The following is a 6,000-nucleotide window of genomic DNA, read 5'->3' on the forward strand; positions in this document are numbered from 1 at the left end:
ATTGGAAGTGACATGACACATTATCCATAGTCGATTGGATCCTCCTCGGCGTAGTCAGGATCTTGAAGGTCTTCCGGGTCATAGCTCGGGTCTGAATAGAACGAGATACGACGTAACGTAAATTAAATGGCAGTACATCTAGGAAAAAATTCCAAGAAAGCCAAATTTATAAAATCCAAATAACACCAAACTAGCTACAAACAACACGGGCTCGATTTTACGAATTTAGTGCAACTCATTTCATATTTTTTGAAGTTAAAATGAATTAGTTATGAATTTTTAAAGATTAAAGGATTTATTTAATTATTTAACAATTTTAGAAATATTTATTAAAGGGGTGACACGTGCCAGCATCTGATTGGTCCATGTGGCAGCCCTAGGGTGCCAAGTGTCCGTTGACATCATGCTGACGTCAGCGTTGACCTGGTCGATGGTCAACGTTGACTAATCAACAGTCAGAGGTGGGTCCCACCGGTCAGAGGTGGGCCCCACGGGTTAGTGGGCCCCATAGGTTAGCTTGTTAGTGGCCCCACATGTGGGCCCGAGCTTCACGTGGCAGCCACGTGGCGCGCTTAACCGACGTGGCACCGCCACGTGGCGCCTACGTGGCAGCCAGTTGTGCCACGGAGGTGGCGCGGTGTGAGTGCGCGGTGACCGCGCAAACGATGTCGCGGCGCGACACGACGTCGTGGTGCCGTGCGGGGCGTTGTGCGAGGGGGGGGGGGAGGCAGGGCGGGCGCGGCGTGGCAGCACGCGAGCACTAGCACGCGGTAGTCGAGCAGTGCTTGGCCGCTGCCCCTAACATCTACGGCACGCACAGCTAGAAAACAAGGGGTGAGGGAGAGAAAGATGCTGGCGAGCTCATGGTGAGGGCTTGGAGAACACGGTGGCGGCGCTCAGGCGGCTTCCTTCTCTTCCCCTCCTTCCCTTCCTCTTCTCTTCTTCCTTCCTTCTCCCCATCCTTCCCTCTCTCCCTTCCTCTTTTCCCCCCTCGGGTGGTGGTGTTGGGGAGGACCCCGGTGGTTGGATGGCGAGGGAGGTGCCCGAGGTCCCTATTTATAGCGGAGAAGGGCTAGGGTTAGCGGCGGAAGGCTCTGGAGCGGGGCAGTGGCACCCTAGGGTTGGTTGCTCGGCTCCAGTGACGTGTGCGACCGGGATGTGGAAGCAGCTCGGGCGCGGCGGCATGGCGCCCATCCGGGGCCTCCAGCGCGAAAGCGAGGGTGCAGAGCAGGTCATGGGCGTGCGCAAGGGGTGATAGTGTGCTTCAGCTCAGGAGCGGGCATGGGCGCAGCGTGCACGCGTGGCGCGCGTGAGGAGGGAGTATGGACCGGAGGTTGAAGATGAACAGGAGGCGCGCTGACAAGCAGGGCCGGGCGGCAGGAGAGAAAGAGGGAGGCCGGCGCGTGCGAGCAGGTGAGAAAGGAGCGCGTTGTTGGGCCGGTCAGCAGCCCGCTGGCTAGGAGCGGGGCGGCAGCGGTGCGAGCTAGGCCAGCCTATGGCTAGGCGGCCGGTTGGGCTGGGCTCGAGTGTCGGTGAGGCGGTGGTTAGCGGCCTGTTGGGTCGGGGCGAGTGGGGCCAACCTGTTGGCCAGGTGGAAGGCGAGGCGGATCGGGTTGGATGTTTGCGTGCAGGTTTGGTTAGAGGGGTGTTAAGTTAGTTTGTTTATTATTTGATATAGGTTTAGATTTGGATTTAGATTTCATTTGAATTTTGAATTGAATTCAAAATTCAAACAACACTCAAACATAAAATCCAAATAAAATCGAAAAAGATCCAACTCAATCCACACAAACTTTGAAATGGGATTTTCGGGATCATGAAAGAATTGGCTAACATTTTCAAATGAGCACACAATGCAAACAAAAAGTTTTAAGATTTTGAAAATTTCACTCAAATAAATTACAATGAATAAGCCAACAAGCTTGCCCAACATGCTTTCGGGTATCGGCCGATTCAAGGTGCCATGGTTCTGGAACTTGCGGCCGATGACTGGCAGAAGGAGATCGCCGATTACTTGAATGATCCGTCCAAGAAGGTGGATCGGTGCATACGTTTTCAAGCCACGAAATACGTGTTACATGAGGATGATTTGTTTTACCGGATCATTGATGGAGTTCTGCTTAAATGTCTTGGAACGGAAGAGGCGAAGGTCCTGATGGGAAAAATTCACGAAGGCGTATGCGGGGCTCATCAATCGGCTCACAAGATGAAGTGGATGATCAGGAACAATGGTTATAATTGGCCGACGATACTCGAAGATTGCTTTAAATATTATAAAGGATGTCAAAATTGTCAGAAGTTTGGCAACGTGCAGTGTGCACCGACCTCGGCTATGAACCCAATAATCAAGCCATGCCCGTTTAGGGGTTGGGGGATAGACCTCATTGGACAGATTTATCCTCCATCAAGCAAGGGACATAAGTTCATAATAGTAGCCACTGACTACTTTACCAAATGGATGGAGGCAATTCCCTTGAAGACCGTGACATCGGCCACCATGATCGATCTTGTGAGAGACCACATTGTTTATCAGTTCGGTATCCCTCAAACCATCACAACTGATCAAGGGACAATGTTCACGTCGGGAGAGTTTGAAGAGTTCCCCGCCGATATGAGAATTAAATTGTTGAATTCTTCTCCGTATTATGCTCAAGCTAACGATCACGCCGAATCGTCCAACAAGGGAATAATCAAGTTGATCAAGAGGAAGATAGAAGAGTAGCCCAAGAGGTGGCACACATCCTTGACTGAATCTTTATGGGCATACAGGATGGCCTGTCATGGAGCTACTAAAATATCTCCTTATCAATTGGTGTACGGTCACGAGGCAGTACTGCCTTGGGAATTAAGGATGGGGTCCAGACACATGTCACTTCAAGATCAGTTGACAGCCGATGACTACTCCCTCATGAAGGAGGAGCTCGACGATTTAGCGGGTCAACGATTAAGGGCCTTGATCAGTATTAAAGAAAATAAGAAAAGGGTCGCTAGGTGGTATGACAAGAAGGTCAAGGTCAAGCAATTCTCCCAAGGAGATTTGGTATAGAAGTTGGTGCTGTCGATAGGATCTAAAGATCCCAAATTCGGTAAATGGTCACCTACTTGGGAAGGGCCGTATAGAATCGGCCGATGCGCTCCGGGAAATGCGTACATATTGGAAACTATCGAAGGAGAGGAATTCACAAGAGCTTTTAATGGAAGGTATCTAAAGAGATATCACCCTAACATATGGGTGGACGCATAGCCGATGATATGGCGGTTGAGATGACGTGGTCGACTCCTGTTGACTCGTGTTCATATAGCCGATGCAAAGATAACATCGCCTTGAGGACGGAACATTTGACTAGTCTGGCCGATTTATTATTCGGTATAGCAACAGGATACATGGCCGACACGGTACAAGTTGCTAGGCTTTGTTCTTTTTAATCTCTCTCTCGACCCGGCCTAGTTCTATTAGGAGGCGAATACTTTTCTCCTCCAAGTCCTCCATGGCGGCTTCAACAGCAACTTGGCGAGGAAGTTGGTGGCTTCTGTCGAGAGGCAGTTGGGATGTCCCCGCCGTGGCGTCCTCAAGAACAATCTGACGAGGAAGCTGGTGGCTCCTCTCGACTGGCGGCCGCCTGGAGCAGTTGGCTTCCATATGATCCAAGATCTTCTGGACATGAGCGGGGATATGATCCTTGAGTTCTTCACGATGGGCCGCGATTAGATCTCTGTCCGCCTGCATCAATGGTTCCTCAGAGTGCATAATCTCAATGGCTCGTTCCAAGCCAGGGCTGAGGCGTCTTGGCTGAGAGACAACAAACAATCACCCGTCGTCAGATTGATGAACGTCGGGCAGAAGAACGAAGGGAGATTTCATACCTGATTGATGGAGGAAAAGGAAGACATCTCGGCGCCTAGCCTAAGAGAATGGAAATAAGACAACTTGAGGAACGGAGGCTGGGCGAGATGTGAATGCCCTTAGAAGCGATACGGGGATCTCATACTTATAGAAGGAAAAGGATGAAGGATAATGGTTGGTAAAACGCGTCCCATCGGAGTAAAGGATCATTGAATGAAAAGCTGCCACAGAGGACGGTTCAAGTTTGAATTCACACGGCAACGGTAAAAGAACATTAAATATTTTTACAAATGCATTCAGAGTTTTCTACAGTTCACCCAAGGAGAGCATTAATGGCCGCAATCGCTCGCTGCCGAATCCCGTCGGCTGAATCCAAGGTTCTTTGGTCATCATCGGTCGATCCAGGGACTTCTGGCATGTGATGATGGAGCCTGATCAATTCATGAGCCAGGTTTTGCCTTTCCTGCTTCAGATGGGCGATGACAGATGGTAGGTCTTGGAGTTTTTTCTCTTCGGCGGCTATAGCCTTGGTCACCTGCTCCATTTCCTTGGCGAGTTCTGCCCTTCGCTGTTTGAGGTGGTCTATGGTGCCGACGATGTCCGAGCGAGAATTTTCAAGGATGTTGATTCGTTGGTGTACTTCTTGAGCTCGGTGCTTGTAGGAATCCTCCTCTTCGCGTGTGTTTGCTAATTTAGCACGGTCGGCCATGTGTCGTAAAGCTCTGAACACCGGGATTCGCATTGACTTGATATATGCTGCGGGTGCCAGGGCTTCTTCTGCTTCTTCTGGAACTCGACCTCTAATGTACTGAAGAGTTGCCGAATCGGCGAGGCGTCTACCACCAATCGGCCGACATCATCTTCGAGGAGGGCCCATATACTCTGGAGCTTGGCACGAACTTCATCAGGAAGTGAACTCAGAGCGACATGGCGCGAGGCAACCTCCTCGTCATCAGAAATTGCGACCGCAAAAGAGAAAAGGCTGTTGTTGGGGGTATCCTGCTCCTGATGAAATAAAGAGACAAATTAGCCGATAGTAGCAGAAAATCGACTGATTTGGGTGTTGAATTTCTTACCTCTTTAAAATGGATTTCTTCTGCTTGAGTTAGAGGGAGTGCTACCCCCATTTCGGGAATCGGCGCAGCTGGTTCGTTGGAAGAAGAAGATTCGACGATTATCGGCGCCGTACTCGGGCCAGCCTCCTCGAAAGTTACAAAATATATATATGAAGAGATGGTCAAATCTGAGGATAGATAATGACTGTTATACCTCTGCGAGTCGTCCGGCCGATGGTTGTTGAAAGGGCACAATCGACGTACCCAGAATAGCCTGCCTCAGAAATCGGTCAGATTTTGATTAAGGATTAAGAAATTTGAGTTGAATAAATATTCTCTACCTCAGTGGGAGGGATTGCTGGTGTCTCGGTCTCCGCCTGGAGTGTGGCCGATTGCTGCGGAGATTGCTCTAGGATGATTTGCGCAGCCTGACAGAAAGAAGAAGTTGATACTGACAGAATACTTAGAAAAATGCGAGGCGCATGAAGTTACCTGAACAGCTTCTAGCAGCAATGACGCAGCTGCTACTCCAGTTTCTGTGGCGGCCTGGGGGTCAACTTGTTTGATAGTCAGCGGAGTCGATGCAGCTAAAGATTCAGCCGGTGCCATCGCCGATTGATCGGTTGATTCTATACGGGCGCGCACCCGGTGGCTCATGTTCTTTGAAGAAGTTATCTTCAGCTTCTGTTTTAATCGGCCGGTGGTAATGTCTTCGATGGACGGGGCCTGGAAGTGGATAAGCGGAAATGATGTATACGGATGGCGATTTTCTATCGGCCTACCGCTTCGGCTGTGCGTTGGAGGAAGTTGACTTCCAGACTGTAAGGGAAAATAAAAGTTAGCAGTGATCTTGTAGCACAAAAGAAACGACATTGAAATCGGCTAAAAGAGGGTAGTACCGCTGCGTTTGGATCCAGGTCATTGCAATATGTTGCGGGGGATACACAGAAGAGATGCTGCTTCCATTCTCCCCACCATATTTTGAATTGCTGAACAGCGAAAGGAGCCACCACCTAGTTGTTTAAGTCAATGGTACTGGAGTCTGGCACCAAACTGCATAGCCGATTATAATCATGACCTTTGGTGAGCTCATCCCAAAAC

Source organism: Setaria italica, chromosome VI (genome assembly GCF_000263155.2).
Source record: "Setaria italica strain Yugu1 chromosome VI, Setaria_italica_v2.0, whole genome shotgun sequence".
NCBI classification, from domain to species: domain Eukaryota; kingdom Viridiplantae; phylum Streptophyta; class Magnoliopsida; order Poales; family Poaceae; genus Setaria; species Setaria italica.